The following is a 16,411-nucleotide window of genomic DNA, read 5'->3' as shown; positions in this document are numbered from 1 at the left end:
CCCTTTATGAATGAAGCAGGCGGAGCAGACGCGCGACGTCAGTGAGTGACGTTACTGGTGCCGTCCGCTCTGCCTGCTATGGAAGCTTAAGTAAGTGCTGTGGGGATACAGGGGGGACATGGGAACATGGGAGACGGCAGCTTATTAACAGGATTAGGATTCACGTTTATAAATACTTCGGTGAGCGGCGGGGCTCGGTGTATTGGGGGACACTGTTATGAGGGGGATCTGTGGATGACATATAGCAGTGTCATCCACAGATCCCCCCCATAACAGTTCCATCCACAGATCCCCCCACCCCATAGCAGTACAATTTGAAATGGACACTGTTATGAGGGGGATCTGTGGATGACATAGCAGTGTCATCCACAGATCCCCCCCATAACAGTTCCATCCACAGATCCCCCCACCCCATAGCAGTACAATTTGAAATTACATTTTTTTTCCTGAAATTTCCCTTAAAATGAAGGTGCGTGTTATACGCCAGTGCATGTTATACGCCGATAAATACGGTATTATACTCCTGTGAGGCTATTTAAAATGGGTAAATTGCCGAACCCTCATTGTACAAGATGTGGACATGAAAACGGTTGTCTTATACACATGGTTTGGCAGTGTCCGATTATTCATGGCTTCTGGGAAGAGATCCATAAATATTTTAATGACAAACTAGGCTTTCCTAACGTCTGTACTGAGCTCACTAGTCTGTTGGGAGTAGCCAACGAGATTGTTCCAACCAAATTTGGCAGGAAACTGTATAGAATACTCTTATATTATGCTAGGAAAACTATCCTTCTCAACTGGAAACCTCCTAAGAATTCTACTGTGCAACAATGGGTACATCTAGTTAATGCTGATCTTGAATTATACAAGTTTGTGTATGAGAGAAGAGGGACCCCTGATCGCTTCATGAAGATATGGGACCCCTGGATTGGAGCCCAGACTCTAGTACCATAGATGACTGAAAGATTGTTCTGACCAATGAAGGCGTGTGTGTGAATGTGTGTGTGTGTGTGCAGTACTTTTAATCTTCCTTAGGATTGATATGTTGGGTACTGTTCATCCTGAAAGTGATATCTTTTTCTTCTGTCCCGAACTTGGGTCATGAGGAACTGTTATGATTGATCCCATGTATTTGATTTGTACTGGACTCAATTGATGATTGTCTGTATTTGATGTGTTTGTTATGCTTTTTGCTAAATTAATAAATAAAAAGATACTATTAAAAAACACAGGCCATGCTGCCTATCATGAGGAAAGAAAGATATCAGAGTGGATTTCCGCCATCTTGGAGGCCGCGTGGACTCATTGGAAGAACAGCAGCCAGGCCTACTTACTTTTGGCGGCTCGATGAGGTCCAAATTCATGGAACAAGAACGCCAGCTTAATGCCACCTTTAACCAGATCGAATATCTTGAAAATCGCAACCACAGGAATAATTTGCGGATAAAGGGCATACCTAAAGGGCACGCACTGGAAGCTCTTCCCCATGTAGCTGCCATTATTTTCTCCACAATATTAGGCCAAGAGCGGGCCTTGACTAACGATCAAACACATCCACAGGGCCCTCCGCCCCCAAGCCGGGGCCTACAGAACCCCCGGGAAACGTAATTTGTAAACTGCTTAATTTTGCAGACACTTCGGCAATTCTGCATCAAGCTCGGGAGAAAGGGGAGGTTTTGCTGGAATCGGTCCCTGTGCATATTTACCAGGATTTATCACCAACTACTCTAAAATGAGAACCATGAGGCCACTTCTGGAACATCTGAGAGCGCATAGCCTGGTATATCGGTGGCTTTACCCCTTCGGTATTGTGATTCTCAAAAATAATAAGCAGATAATCATCCGCACTCCAGAAGATCTGCAGGCCTAAGCTGGAAATTCCTCCGATGCAGGTTCCCTCCGGGATGCAAGTTCCGATGGATGACGATTTGCAGAGCCTACCTTCTCCACTGGAACCGTTGTCCATCGCTGGTGAAAGGAAACAGCTGCAGAAGGTGAAGAGATCCCTGCTAAAGCACTCCGCTACCTGATCACACAGGACTCTTGCAAGTATTTTTTGTACACAGGGGTTGTTACCCCTATCGGAATGTGTATACTAACTGACACATATAGCCGCAAACAAAAGGACATATGATTTGGGTCTTAATGGTGAGGTGCTTCCTCCCATTGTTGTTGAGTAGGTGATTAAATCACCCCCTCTTATAGCCATACTCACATCTCTGAGGTCTATTATGACCGCTGGGTTCTTTCCAGTATTTCTTTCTCTCTCTCTACCCTTGATATCCTTTACCTTTTTCATCTTTATCCTTTTCTATCTCGCTTTTTTCTCTGTCCTTGCCTTTCCCCTGTTTGTTGCATTGGTCGTGTTTGGCATCCTATGTGGGGCAGGCCTAAGTTATGGTGTTCATAACACACCAACTCTCCCCCATCCCCCATTCGCACTAATGCATTTGTCATACTCTGTCCTGTAAGGCGAGCGTACGATCTGGTGCTTCTTGTTGAGGTCCCAGTCATGGTCCAGCCTGAGCTCGTCACATTAGCATTCTTATTTTCCTTTTATTTGCATTTTATTTGTTCTCTTCAGTTTTGTATTAGTTATCTGTGTGGATCCTTGGGTGCCGTATGGGGACACACTATCCTTATGTGTTTAATTTCTCCTTAATTTGTGACATGACAAAACATGTAATATACTCCTTTAATGTTAACCATCTCCTATCCGCCTGTCCGTTGCCTATAAAAGTCCGGGGGGTGGTTTTCTATCTCTGAATTGACGTTTCTGAACGTCCATTCAGAGATCGCAGCTGCACGCTAATCGTGCAGCTGCAGATCGGGTTGCCCGCTGTCAGTGACAGCAGGGCAACCCTTAGAGAAGGCAGGGACAGTTCCCAGGTGTCCCTGCCTTCTAGATCGCTGTATACACAGCGCTCACCGAGCGCTGTGTATACAGTGCAGGAAACGCTATGCGTTTAATGTTCCGGCACGGCGGTCATGTGACAGCCAGGGCCAGGAGAGTGCAGGAGCTGTTGGGTCTATCATAGACCATGATCAGCCCTGCACTGAGGCTGTACAGCGCTGTATACCGCTGTACAGCCTCTCTAGGGGGTGTATTTTCACTGTAACTGGGGCTACTATGTCAGCCCCAGTTACAGGAGAAATCAATAGGGGGAAAAAAAATAGCAAAGCGAAGATAAATGTCCCCCAGAGGTCTTGTATGGCCTTATGGGGGACGCAAAGTGTAAAATAAAAAAATAAAGTGTTAAAATAAAAAAATAAAAATAAGGTTTCACATGTAAATAAAAAAAAGGAATAAAATAAAAATTAAAAATAGAAAAAATAAAATAAAATAGATATATTTGGTATTGCCACGTCCGTGACGGTCGGCTCTATAAATATATCACATGATCCACCCAGTCCGATAAACACCATAAAAAAAATACATAAAAACTGTGTCAAATAAAGCCATTTTTGTTACCTAACATCACAAAATGGTACCAATAAAACCATCACCTCATTCCGCTAAAAATTAGCCCCTACATAAGAAAATCGCTCCAAAAAAAATATAAAATATATATAGCTCTCAGAACATGGACACATTAAAACATCATTTTTTTGTTTCAAAAATGCTATTATTGTGTTAAAGTGAAATAAATTTAAAAAAAGTATACATATTAGGTATCGCCGCGTCCGTAACAACCAGCTCTATAAAAAATTCACATGACCTAACCCCGGGGATGAACACCATAAAAAATAAAAAGTAAAAACTGTGTAAAAAAAAGCCATTTTTGTCACCTTATATCACAAAAAGTGCAGCACCAAGTGATCAAAAAGGCATATGTCCCACAAAATGATACCAATAAAACCGTCACCTCATTCTGCAAAAAATGAGCCCCTACATAAGAAAATCGCTCCAAAAAAAAAATATATAGCATTCAGAACATGGACACATTAAAACATAATTTTTTTGTTTCAAAAATGCTATTATTGTGTAAAACTTAAATAAATAAGAAAAAGTATACATATTAGGTATTGCCACGTCCGTAACAATCTGCTCTATAAAAATGTCACATGACCTAACCCCTCAGGTGAATGCTGTAAAAATAAATAAATAAAAACTGTGCTAAAACAACCACAATCACCTTGCCCCATAAAGTGTTCTAATGAATAATCAAAAAATCATGTACCCAAAAATAGTACCAATAAAACTGGAAATGTATCCCCTAGTTTCCAAAATGGGGTCACTTTTTGGAAGTTTCTACTGTAAGTGTGCATCAGGGGGGCTTCAAATGGGACAGGGCATCTAAAAACCAGTTCAGCAAAATCTGCCTTCCAAAAACCATGTGGCACTCCTTTTCTTCTGCGCCCTGCCGTGTGCCCATACAGCAGTTTATGACCACATGTGGGGTGTTTCTGTAAACCGCAGAATCAGGGTAATAAATATAAAATTTAGTTTGGCTGTTAAACCTCGATGTGTTAAAGAAAAAAAATTATTAAAATGGAAAATCTGCCAAAAAAGTGAAATGTAAAAATTTGATCTCCATTAGGGTTGAGCGAACGTGAACTGTAAAGTGGACCCGAACCCAAACATTTCAGTAAAAGTTCGGGTTCGGTGCTTTCTAGGCGCTTTTTGAAAGGCTGCAGATCAGCCAATAAACAAGCGGTTAGCTGTCTGACCTTAGAAGCCATCACAGCCATGCCTACTAATGACATGGCTGTGATTGGCCAGTGTAGCATGTGACCCAGCCTCTATATAAGCTGGAGTCACGCAGCGCTGCACGTCACTCTGCTGTGCTTAGTGTGGAGAGAGGATGCTGCTGGTGATTTCAGGGAGAGAATAGGAGAGAGTCTTTGCTCAAAATCTGAATCTAACTCAGCGATCTACATACATTGTGTTTTGTGGGTGCAGGGCACAATTTTCTTATCCCAGTGACCGGAAAAAAAATAACTTTAATAAGTCAGTTAGGTGGGCGGTGACGGCGGCCATTTTATGCAAGCTCAGTGCACTAGCACTGCATCTGAGCTTTTGGGACATTGAAAATGCCAATTTTTTGGGCAATTTACAACATCTGATGCATTTGCAGGCTTAGTCAGTGTGCAATTAAGGCTAGAAATACAGCCATCATTTTCTGGGGTTTTAAAAACACACTTTTTTGCCAAAAAACTAAATTTTCCTGATCTGCAAGTGTTAAATTCAAGTTTAATATATACAGCTTTCATATTCTGTTACCAAAAAAACACTTTTTTTGCAATATACAACATCTGGATTAGTCAGTGTGCAATTTAAGCTAGAAATATAGCCATCATTTTCTGGGGTTTTAAAAACACACTTTTTTGCCAAAAACCACTATTTTCAGGCCTTGCAGCATCAGCACATGTGAAATTACAGGGTTATATACTGCTGTCAAATTCAGTTAATAAACAAACACCCATTTGGGCAAAAAAAATGTAGTTGGCAACCTTTGCTGCAGAATTCATTGTGAGATACACCCTTTATACATTTGGGTTATATTCAGATATTTGAAATATCGCCATTTGGTGCACAAATCTTTAATTCAGGCCTACTGTGGGTCGGGCCGTGTGAGATATACCCTGTATATACAGGGCTTATATACTTTCATTAATAAAACACCCTTTTTGGGGCAAAATACACAATATTTTTCTGGCCTTGCAGCATCTTGACGTTTGAAATTCCTGGGTTATTGTCACGAGGGTATCAAGAGCCACGTCTGACTCCGTTATACCCGGGGTCAGGAAGTCGCAGCGGGTGGCTGCGCGCTCTATATCTAAAGATCACGTTGTTTCTCAGTGATTGTTTTCTGTGTTTGCCTTGCTATCCTTTTTGTCTCTCTCAGGGATCCGTAGCTTCTCCTCCTCAGCTGTTTCTTGTCTGCCACTCCCTACCTCCTTATATTCTCCCCTCACACTTCTCTAGTTGCCAGTTATAGAGCTTCCTGCCTGGACATCTATACTGACCCACTGGAGTGGTTTATCCTGGTTGTCGTTCCTGAGTGCTACCCTCCGGATCCCTGTTGGGCTTATTGTTGTCTCCTGTTGTCGCCCACCTGGGAATATATGTTGAGTCTGTGTTGTCTGTCCTCCCCTTGGTGTTTTCCCTTAGAGTTAGTGGTGCGGACTAGTGTTCCCATCGCCCTGTTCCTAGGGCTCAGCTCAGGGAAAGCCAGGGCTTTAGGCACGTGATCGGCGTACGGGTGAGGAACCCGTCTAGGGACGTCAGGGCAGCCAGGTGCCAGCCGCCAGGTGAGTCAGGGGTCACCATCTTCCCTCTCACTTGGGCAGGGCCTTCCTCGTTCCCTCCCTCTGTGTCACGTATGTGATAGCCATGCCGACCGTGATATTATAACTGGCCCTTACTTTTTGAGAAAAAAAAATAAATAAAATTTATATAATTTTTTGTTTGTTGTTTTTTTTTTCTCTCTCTACTTAGAATCCAATATGGATCCTATTGATGCCTTGGCAGAACAGCTTCAAAGCCTGTCTTTGGAGGTGGCAGGAGGGAAGGCGTCTGTTCTCCGACAACAGCAGCAAATGCAGCAGACCGCACCCCCAGCGGTTGCTATGGGTAACCAGGTTGTCACTGAACCCAAGGTTGCTCTTCCCGACAGATTTTCTGGGGGAAGGGACAAATTTGCGACGTTCCGTGAGGCCTGCAAATTATATTTTAAGTTGCGCCCTTACTCCTCAGGTCATGAAGAACAGCGGGTAGGGATTGTCATTTCCCTGCTTCAGGGGGATCCGCAATCCTGGGCGTTCTCGTTACCCCCTGGTTCTCAGGCTCTTCGGTCAGTGGAGGGATTTTTTGGGGCTTTGGGTCTCATATATGATGACCCTGACCGAGTCGCCCTGGCTGAGTCGAAGTTACGGAGACTCCTACAGGGAGATCGGTCAGCAGAGGAATATTGCTCAGAGTTCCGTAGGTGGGCTACGGATACTCAGTGGAACGACCCGGCTCTCAGGAGTCAGTTCTGCTCTGGGTTATCTGAAAGGGTTAAGGATGCACTGGCGCTGTATGAGACCCCCCTTTCCCTTGATGCTGTTATGTCCCTCTCTATCAGAATAGATAGACGTCTTAGGGAGAGATCGAAAATTCCGGAGCAATTGGTTACCTCTCCCAAGCAACAGTCAGCCTGTACTGACTTAGATGAGCCTATGCAGCTAGGCGGAACTTCTCGTCAGGTCCGTCCTCCCGAGGTTCGCCGTAGGGGGGGGGCTTGTTTTTTCTGTGGGGGGAGGGGTCATTTCATTAATGTCTGTCCCTCCTTTCTCAAAAACAAAAGACCGTCGGAAAACTACTAACCCCGGGCTGTGCGGAGGATGTCAGCCGGGGGGTATACGTTTCCTCCATACGAACATCTCAATTTGTGTTACCAGCGGTCATTGTTTTTGGTGTTAAGACAGAGTCTATTTCTGTTTTTCTAGACAGTGGAGCAGTGGTAAACTTGATTGATGCCCATTTTGCCCGCACTATGGGTTTGTCTCTCTGTACGCTGCAAAGACCTATTCCCGTATTCGCTATAGATTCTGCTCCTCTGTCTCAGAGAAACCTCACCCACATTGTTCGTAATTTACACCTTCGGGTAGGGGACCACCATAATGAGTGTCTTTCATGTTACGTTCTGGAGGGCCTTCCCTCTCCGGTGGTATTGGGTCTTCCCTGGTTGGTAGCGCACAATCCAGTGGTGGATTGGCAGGCCAGGGAGATATTGGAGTGGAGTGAGCATTGCAGAGAGAATTGCTTAAATAACAATTGCTTAATCGCCTCCATAGCTTCCCTACCTACATTTATTTCGGACTTTGAGGACGTTTTTTCTGAAAAGGGTTGTCAGAAACTACCACCTCATCGTCCTTATGATTGCCCAGTTAACCTGATTCCCGGGGCAAAATTACCCAAGTCCAGGTTGTATAATCTTTCGGGTCCCGAGAGACAAGCCATGAAAGATTATATCTCCGAGAGTCTGGCTAAGGGACACATCAGACCCTCTTCTTCACCCGTGGCTGCAGGGTTTTTCTTTGTTAAAAAGAAAGATGGGGGCCTGCGTCCTTGCTTAGATTTCCGTGAGTTAAACCAGATAACCATCCGTGACCCATACCCTCTTCCTCTCATTCCTGACCTTTTTAATCAGATTGCGGGTGCTAAGTGGTTCTCCAAACTTGATCTTAGGGGGGCCTACAATCTGATTCGTATCAGGGAAGGGGATGAGTGGAAGACAGCTTTTAACACCCCTGAGGGGCATTATGAAAATCTAGTTATGCCTTTCGGTCTGACCAATGCCCCTGCTGTCTTCCAACATTTCGTTAACGATATTTTTAGTCATCTCATCGGCAGGTTTGTAGTCATATACCTAGATGATATCTTAATTTATTCGGCTGATCTGAAAACACATGAGGTGCATGTCAGGCAAGTACTGCAGGTCCTACGGACGAATAAATTATATGCGAAAATTGAAAAATGTGTCTTCGCTGTTCAGGAATTACAGTTCCTGGGATATCTATTATCTGCTTCAGGTTTCCGCATGGATCCTGGGAAGGTCCAGGCAATTTTAGATTGGGATCTTCCTGAGAACCTTAAAGCCCTACAACGGTTTTTGGGTTTCGCTAATTTCTATAGAAAGTTCATTAAAAATTATTCAGTGATCGTTAAACCCCTTACCGACATGACTAGGAAGGGGACGGATTTTTCCAAATGGTCTGACGCCGCTAAAGGTGCATTTTCCTCTCTAAAGGAGAGGTTTACCTCGGCACCTGTTCTAATTCAACCTGATGTCTCCCAGCCTTTTATTGTCGAGGTAGATGCGTCAGAGGTGGAAGTGGGAGCTGTATTGTCTCAGGGTCCGTCTCCTAGCAAATGGCGTCCTTGCGCTTTCTTTTCCAAAAAATTATCTTCTGCGGAGAAGAATTATGATATTGGAAATAGGGAACTGTTGGCGATTAAACTGGCGCTTGAAGAGTGGCGTCACTTCTTAGAGGGAGCAATCCACCCAGTCACGGTGATTACGGATCACAAGAACCTTCTGTACCTAGAATCAGCTAAGCGTCTCACCCCTAGACAAGCTAGGTGGTCGCTATTCTTTACCAGATTTAACTTTGTAATCACCTATCGTCCTGGGGCAAAAAATACCAAGGCAGACACATTATCTCGTAGTTTCCCTGGAGGGGGTAATGTTTGTGATCCGGTACCTATTTTACAAAGAGGAGTGGTTGTCTCTGCTGTACACTCTGTTCTAGAGGGAAAGGTGTTAGAGGCTCAGGGGGACGCCCCGGCCTCTTGCCCCTCAGAGAAATTGTTTGTACCATTAAACCTGCGTCTTGAATTATTAAAAGAACATCATAATTCGGCACTTGCTGGACACCCGGGTAGTAAAGCAACCTTGGAGCTTTTATCTCGTCGTTTTTGGTGGCCAAGGTTGCGTCAGGATGTAATGGATTTCGTGTCTACTTGTTCTACTTGTGCACGCGCGAAAGTCTCTCATACACGTCCAGCAGGGTCTTTATTGCCACTTTTCATCCCCAATAGGCCATGGACACATCTGTCAATGGATTTCATCACTGACTTACCGTTGTCGGCGGGTAAAACTGTTCTCTTGGTAGTAGTAGACAGGTTTAGAAAAATGGTACACTTTATTGCGCTACCCGCACTTCCTAATGCTAAAACTCTCGCTCAGGTGTTTATCAGTGAAATCGTGAAGCTTCACGGGGTCCCTTCCGGACAGGGGAGGGCTGGCAGCCTTAGTCCTGGGGGGCAAATCCAGTCAAGTGGCCCATTTTTAGCCCCGCCCATTATTAAAAGCCCCTCCTACATTTAATAGGCCACTCCCAACACACACTGTACAGCTGACATTCTATAGTTGAGGCCTGTCTACACATCATACGAAGAGGGGAGGACCTGTCCTGGCTGCACTGCCTGCTTATACAACAAGCTACAGCCAGGAAGCTCCTCCGCTCTCCTCCCTCCCCAGATCCTGCTTAAGGCTTGTGGTTCCCCCCCACCATCTGCCACCCGCCCGTGGCCTGCTGCCCCCTTTCGTCATCCTCACCCAGCTCTGAATCCTCCTTCTGCAAATGGCAGGGGGAGGAGCCGGAGCATCTCCTCTCCTACATAGCACCACATACCTCTTACATCCAATGTCACCTTTGTTGTAGACGTTCTTTTTCCTCATCTTCTCCATTCAGACCAGACCGCCATGATGATTTTTCAGCCATCTCCCGTCTCTGCAGAGATTGAGAAACAGACATTAGTTTCCTGCCACCCCCAATACTATACTGCAGAAACAGTACCCCTGGGAATACTACTACCACACAGATAGTGCCCCCTTAAACAATTATTGGCACACAGTGCTCTAAAAAATAACTGCGCCCAGACACTAATAGTATAAAGATAATGTCCCCCAAAAATAATTGTGCTAAGCTGATACTGTGCTAGGGTGCCCCCAAAGTAACAGTGCCCCCCAAAATCCCACCAATAGAAATAATTATCTGCCAGAGCACACTTAGTAGTAATAATGCCCCAATAGTGCCCTAGTAATCATGTTCCTCATAGCCCCCCAGTAGTAGTAAAGCTCACCATAATACCCCCTAGTAGTACTAATTTTCCCTATAATATGACAGTACATGAAATACCCCCGCTTAGTGCCCGCAGTTGAGCTAATGTCCCCATAATGTATGCCAGTATAAAATACCCCTATATAGTGCCCCAGTAAATGCACTCATACTGCTCCTCTCCCCCTTCCCCATAGTGTCCCCCATAATATGCCAGTAAAAAAATGCCCCTTAGTACCCCCAGCAGATGCCCCTATAGTGCTCCTCTCCCCCACAATGTGCCAGTAAAAAAATTTCCCTTCTTAGTGCCACCATATGCCCCAATAGTGCTCCACTCCCCCATAGTGCCCCCAAATAATGCCCCATAGTGCCGCTCTCCCCTATAGTGCCTGCCATAATGTGCCAGTAAAAAATGCCCCCTTAGTGCTACCAAATGCCATAGTGCCCCCCATAATGTTCCAATACAAAAGGCCCCTTTAGAGCCCCCACTTCCCCATAGTGCCCCCAAATAATGCCCCTATAGTAACCCCAGATGCCCCATAGTGCTGCTCTCCCCTATAGTGCCCCCCAGAATGTGCCAATAATTAAAAAAAAAGCCCCTTTAGAGCCCCCAGATACCCCCATAGTGCTCCTGTCCCCCATGGTGCCCCCCCATAATGTGCCAGCAAGAAATGCCCCCATAGTGCCAGCTCCCCCCCCATAGTACAAGCCCCCCATAGTGCCAGGCCCCCCATAGTGGCAGCCCCCCCATAGTGCCAGCCCCCTTATAGTGCCAGCTCCTACCCCATAGTGCCACCCCCCCCCATAGTGCCAGCCCCCTTATAGTGCCAGCCCCCTTATAGTGCCAGCCCCCTTATAGTGTCAGCCCCCCCATAGTGCCACTTCACCCATAGTGCCAGCCCCCTTATAGTGCCAGCTCCCCCATAGTGCCAGCCCCCCCCGTAGTGCCAGCCCCCCCATAGTGCCAGCTCCTACCCCATAGTGCCAGCCCCCTTATAGTGCCAGCCCCTTTATAGTGTCAGCCCCCCCCATAGTGCCACTTCACCCATAGTGCCAGCCCCCTTATAGTGCCAGCCCCCCCCCCGTGGTGCCAGCCCCCCCCATAGTGCCAGCTCCCCTATAGTGCAAGCCCCCCCATAGTGCCAGCTCCTACCCCATAGTGCCAGCCCCCCCCCATAGTGCCAGCACCCTTATAGTGCCAGTCCCCCATAGTGTCAGCCCCCCCCATAGTTCCAGCCCCCCATAGTGCCAGCCGCCCCATAGTGCCAGCTGCCCCATAGTTCCAGCCCTATAGTGCCCCCCCCATAGTGCTAGCTCCCCCAAAGTGCCAGATTCCCCACCTTAGTGCCAAATCCCCTCATAGTGCCAAATCCCCCCCATAGTGCCAGATCCCCCCCCCATAGTGCCAGCCCCCCTATAGTACCAGCCCCCCCATAGTGCCAGCTCCTCCCCCATAGTGCCAGCCCCCTTATAGTGACAGCACCCCATAGTGTCAGCCCCCCATAGTGTCAGCCCCCCCTATAGTACCAGCCCCCCCCTAGTGCCAGCCCCCCCATAGTGCCAGCTCCCCCATAGTTCCAGCCCCCCCTATAGTGCCAGCTCCCCCTATAGTGCCCCCCCATAGTGCTAGCTCCCCCAAAGTGCCAGATCCCCCCCCATAGTGCCAGATCCCCCCATAGTGCCAGCCCCCCTTATAGTGCCAGATCCCCCCCAATAGTGCCAGCCCCCTGCAAAGAAGAAAAAAAAAACAACACTAATACTTACCTCCATCAGCAGCGATGCAGCCTCTTCTGGCCTGTGTCCCTGCTGTGTGCTGGCTCAGGCGTCGCAATGATAATGACGTCATTGCTCTGCCTGAGCCGGCCTCTGATAGGCTGCAGGCATTAGTGCCTGCGGCCTATCAGAAGAACAGGGGAGGGACACGCCTCTCCCTCCCCTGCCCCACAGCACACAGCACGGCCGCAATGACATCCAGGGCCGCGCCGCCTGTGGTGATGATCGGCGGTGCGGCCCTGAAGAATAAAAAAAAAAAAAAAAAAAAATTTTTTTTTTTTTTAAGACGGTCGGCCCAGTGGCCGTTTATTTCGGGCGGCCTGGGGGGCAATTGCCTCCCTGCCCCCCGGCCCAGCCCGCCCCTGCTTCCGGATCGGGGAACCCAGTTTATTTCTAAGTTTTGGAAAGCTTTTTGTTCCCGTTTGGGGGTTCACTTGTCCTTTTCCTCAGCTTTCCATCCTCAGTCGAATGGACAGACTGAGCGTACCAACCAAAATCTAGAAACATATTTAAGGTGTTTTGTGTCTGAAAACCAAGAGTTGTGGTCATCATATTTACCGTTAGCTGAGTTTGCCATAAATAATCATTATCAGGAGTCCACTGGCAAGTCCTTGGTGCATACGGTTTTCATCCCCAATTTTGTACTTTCAAAGAGGGGGGGTCTTCTGGGGTTCCCGAAGAGGAAAGGTTTTCTTCATCTCTTTCATCGGTATGGCAGAAGGTGCAAGTTAACTTGAAAAAGATGAGTGGTAAATATAAATGCATGGCCGATAAGAAACGGTCGCCAGGTCCGGACCTAGGAGTGAATGACTATGTGTGGTTGTCTACTAGGAATATTAAGTTGAAGGTTCCTTCTTGGAAACTGGGTCCTAGGTTCATTGGTCCCTATAAAATAGTAGCCGTCATTAACCCTGTGGCTTTTCGCCTGGAGCTACCTCAGACTTTTAAGATCCATAACGTCTTCCATAAATCGTTACTCAAGAAGTATGTTCCACCTCTAGAACCATCGCCGCTGCCACCTCCTCCTGTCATTGTGGCTGGTAATCTGGAGTTTCAAATAGCCAGAATTGTTGATTCTCGTCGGGTCCGCCGCTCTCTTCAGTATCTGGTGCATTGGAGGGGTTACGGTCCCGAGGAAAGAATGTGGGTTCCAGCGTCAGAGGTAAACGCCAACAGGTTAATTCAGACTTTCCATGCCTCTCATCCGGAGAGACCTGGTCCTGAGTGTCCGGAGGCCCCTCGTGAAAGGGGGGGTACTGTCACGAGGGTATCAAGAGCCACGTCTGACTCCGTTATACCCGGGGTCAGGAAGTCGCAGCGGGTGGCTGCGCGCTCTATATCTAAAGATCACGTTGTTTCTCAGTGATTGTTTTCTGTGTTTGCCTTGCTATCCTTTTTGTCTCTCTCAGGGATCCGTAGCTTCTCCTCCTCAGCTGTTTCTTGTCTGCCACTCCCTACCTCCTTATATTCTCCCCTCACACTTCTCTAGTTGCCAGTTATAGAGCTTCCTGCCTGGACATCTATACTGACCCACTGGAGTGGTTTATCCTGGTTGTCGTTCCTGAGTGCTACCCTCCGGATCCCTGTTGGGCTTATTGTTGTCTCCTGTTGTCACCCACCTGGGAATATATGTTGAGTCTGTGTTGTCTGTCCTCCCCTTGGTGTTTTCCCTTAGAGTTAGTGGTGCGGACTAGTGTTCCCATCGCCCTGTTCACTACCTAGGGCTCAGCTCAGGGAAAGCCAGGGCTTTAGGCACGTGATCGGCGTACGGGTGAGGAACCCGTCTAGGGACGTCAGGGCAGCCAGGTGCCAGCCGCCAGGTGAGTCAGGGGTCACCATCTTCCCTCTCACTTGGGCAGGGCCTTCCTCGTTCCCTCCCTCTGTGTCACGTATGTGATAGCCACGCCGACCGTGATAGTTATATACTGCTGCCATATTGAGTTATTAAACAAACACCCGTTTGCACAAAAAAAGTTTATTTGGCAGCCTTTGCTGCATATGTCATTGTGAGATACACCCTTTATAAATTTGGGTTATATTCAGATATTTGAAATACCGCCATTTAGTGCACAAATCTTTAATTGAGGGCTACTGTGGGTCAGGCCGTGTGAGATACACACTTTAAATACAGGGGTTTGAGTCCGGTATTTGAAATACAGCCATTTTGGGAAAACAAATCTTTAATTGAGGCCTACTGTGGGTCACCCCGTGTGAGATACACCCTTTACATACAGGGGTTTGATTCAGGTATTTGAAATACAGCCATTTTGGGCAAACAAATGTTTAATTGAGGCCTACTGTGGGTCAGGCCGTGTGAGATACACCCTTTACATACAGGGGTTTGATTCAGGTATTTGAAATACAGCCATTTTGGGCAAAGATATCTTTAATTGAGGCCTACTGTGGGTCAGGCCGTGTGAGATACACCCTTTAAATACAGGGGTTTGATTCAGGCATTTGAAATACAGCCATTTTGGGCAAACAAATCTTTAATTGAGGCCTACTGTGGGTCAGGCCGTGTGAGATACACCCTTTAAATACAGGGATTTGATTCAGGTATTTGAAATACAGCCATTTTGGGCAAACAAATGTTTAATTGAGGCCTACTGTGGGTCAGGCTGTGTGAGATACACCCTGTATATACAGGGCTTATATTCTTTCATTAATAAAACACCCTTTTTGGGGCAAAATACACAATATTTCAGGCCTTGCAGCATCTTGACGTTTGAAATTCCTGGGTTATATACTGCTGCCATATTCAGTTATTAAACCAACACCCATTTGTGCAAAAAAAGTTTATTTGTCAGCCTTTGCTGCATACAGTATGTCATTGTGAGATACACCCTTTATAGATTTGGGTTATATTCAGATATTTGAAATACCGCCATTTGGTGCACAAATCTTTAATTGAGGCCTACTGTGGGTCAGGCCGTGTGAGATACACCCTTTACATACAGGGGTTTGATTCAGGTATTTGAAATACCGCCATTTTGGGGAAACAAATCTTTAATTGAGGCCTACTGTGGGTCAGGCCGTGTGAGATACACCCTTTACATACAGGGGTTTGATTCAGGTATTTGAAATACAGCCATTTTGGGCAAACAAATCTTTAATTGAGGCCTACTGTGGGTCAGGCCGTGTGAGATACACCCTAAACATAAAGGGGTTTGATTCATGTATTTGAAATACAGTCATTTTGGGCAAACAAATGTTTAATTGAGGCCTATTGTGGGTCAGGCCATGTGAGATACACCCTTTACATACAGGGGTTTGAGTCAGGTATTTGAAATACAGCCATTTTGGGCAAATATATCTTTAATTGAGGCCTACTGTGGGTCAGGCCGTGTGAGATACACCCTTTAAATACAGGGGTTTGATTCAGGTATTTGAAATACAGCCATTTTGGGCAAACAAATCTTTAATTGAGGCCTACTGTGGGTCAGGCCGTGTGAGATACACCCTTTAAATACAGGGGATTGATTCATGTATTTGAAATACAGCCATTTTGGGCAAACAAATCTTTAATTGAGGCCTACTGTGGGTCAGGTCGTGTGAGATACACCCTTTACATACTGTCATTATATTCTACTATTAATTACACACCAATTTAGGGCACGATCCTAAATTCGAGAAATATGAGGAGAGCGTCAAATAAGGGACGTGGCCCAGGTCGTGGTGCTGCTGGTGGAGCTCCTGTTGCAGGGAGAGGACGTGGTTGATCTGTGCCAGCTACACGCACAAGTGAAAACCCTTCCTCAGGTGCGAATAGGCGACAGAAGCTGCAGCGGTATTTGGTCGGGCCTAATGCGGCTCTACGAATGGTGAGGCCTGAACAAGTACAGGTGATAGTAGATTGAGTTACAGACAGTGGATCCAGTTCCTTCACATAGTCTCCCACCCAGTCTCCTGCTGAAAGACCACAATTGGCACCTGCAGCCGATGTCCATCAGTCTTTCACCTCACCCCCTTGCAAATCAGCCAAGCAGTCTGAGCCCCAAGTTATGCAGCAGTCTCTTCTGCTTTTTGATGACTCTGTTAGCAGGGCTTCCCAGGGCCATCCACCTAGCCCTGCCCCAGAAGTGGA

The 16,411-nt window shown here is 46.6% G+C and overlaps 1 protein-coding gene across 1 annotated transcript in view; it reads right to left on the bottom strand.

Moving 5' to 3' along the window:
- SLC35D3 (solute carrier family 35 member D3) overlaps positions 1–16,411 on the bottom strand; it is a 68,914-nt gene that overhangs the window by 38,048 nt on the left and 14,455 nt on the right. The window lies entirely within an intron of this gene.

Source organism: Bufo bufo, chromosome 4 (genome assembly GCF_905171765.1).
Source record: "Bufo bufo chromosome 4, aBufBuf1.1, whole genome shotgun sequence".
NCBI lineage: Eukaryota > Metazoa > Chordata > Amphibia > Anura > Bufonidae > Bufo > Bufo bufo.
The sequence above is the reverse complement of the archived record's forward strand: the minus strand, read 5'-3'. Positions and strand labels throughout refer to the sequence as shown.